The sequence below is a fragment of the Haplochromis burtoni genome, unplaced genomic scaffold (genome assembly GCF_018398535.1).
Source record: "Haplochromis burtoni strain Fernald_Lab_line unplaced genomic scaffold, NCSU_Asbu1 Contig_2993, whole genome shotgun sequence".
In the NCBI taxonomy this organism is placed as follows: domain Eukaryota; kingdom Metazoa; phylum Chordata; class Actinopteri; order Cichliformes; family Cichlidae; genus Haplochromis; species Haplochromis burtoni.
In genome coordinates this window covers 3,570-4,949 of record NW_024585354.1, presented here as the reverse complement: position 1 = coordinate 4,949, position 1,380 = coordinate 3,570, and the positions used below count along the sequence as shown (strand labels likewise).

General features: G+C 38.9%; 1 long non-coding RNA gene across 1 annotated transcript in view; it reads right to left on the bottom strand.

The window, feature by feature from the left end:
• The window catches only part of LOC102302451, a 7,431-nt gene that overhangs the window by 3,917 nt on the left and 2,134 nt on the right, over positions 1-1,380 (bottom strand). The gene's annotated exons all lie outside the window — the stretch shown is intronic.

Here is a 1,380-nt window from a genome sequence, read left to right as displayed (position 1 = left end):
ATCAGATTAACATGTGTATTAACAAACATGCCATATTGGCTCAGTTTATTTTTCTTATCATTATTGTGAGGAGACCATAAATAGCATTTGCATTTTCTGTTGTACAGTCATTTGCTGTTATGGAGTTCTTGTTATGGATAAAAAGTGTTTTTTTTTGTTTCAAAATAGCTGATAACTATTCGCTGATAGCTGCCAACATCTGCGAACAAATATAATTCTATAAAGGGGCTCTATATAGTGTGTCACTCTTAATATAGAGCGTTATTAAATTTATTGCTAATGCAGTCTGGCACACTGACTTCTGAGTTTAAGCTTTTAGATGGCAGTTGTCATCAGAAAGGTTGCCTACCCCTGCTCTAAATCATAGGTGTCAAACTCTGGCCCAGCGTAATTATATTTAGCCCGCAAAGTCATACCAAATTACTATTAGAGCTGGCCCGCCGGTATTATATAGTACATGTACTGCTAATACTACAAATCCCAGAATGCTCTGTTGGTGTTTTGGCACGTCAATCACTACAGGACCCATTACCACCCTCTCCTCTGTTGATCGTAGTCATAGCGACCGTATGCTAATACTTGCACCGTGCTACCCCTTCCAAAATGGCAAAAACAAAGGCAGAAAACAGGAGCTTTCTGGACAGGTGGGAGACAGAATATCTGTTTACCTATGTAAAAGACAGACCTGTTTGTCTTGTATGTGGAGCTAATGTGGCTATAACCAAGGAGTACAACATTAATTGTAACTGAAACGAAGCACCAAGACAAGTACAAGGAGCTGGACCCAGACATTGAGGAACTAGCATCCAAGTTGAGATGCCAGGTATCTGGTCATCAGAATAGATCAGTGTGTAGCAAACTGAACTATAATTAATGTTTTCTTTGTGCACTTTTTCTTGCTGCTTCCAGACATCGGCTTGAACTGTTTCACGTTCATTGATATTTTTATTAGTTGAATATATTTTTATTAGTTAACTGGTTTACTATTCCATTGATGTGTTTTTAATTGGAATTTTGATTTTGCATGTATGCAATATTAGTTATGTATAAGTTATATATCGTTTAGTATTACGCTTTGCTTGTTCCATATTCTGTGTTTAAGCAAAGCATGTTTGGGTCCATAAGAAAAGGTTCATTTTTATAACTGGAGGAAGATTTTTTTCAATAAATATCAATGTCAGCCCACGACTGTCCACATCACTCAGGACCTGTCATGGTCCTGTCACATCAACACCCTGGTTAAGAAAGCCCGTCAGCGTCTCTTCTTCCTCAGAAGACTTAGAGACTTCCATCTGCCACTGAAGGTGCTCAAGAACTTCTACTCCTGCACCATCGAGAGCGTCCTGACGGCAAACATCTGCACCTGGTTTGGGAACAGCA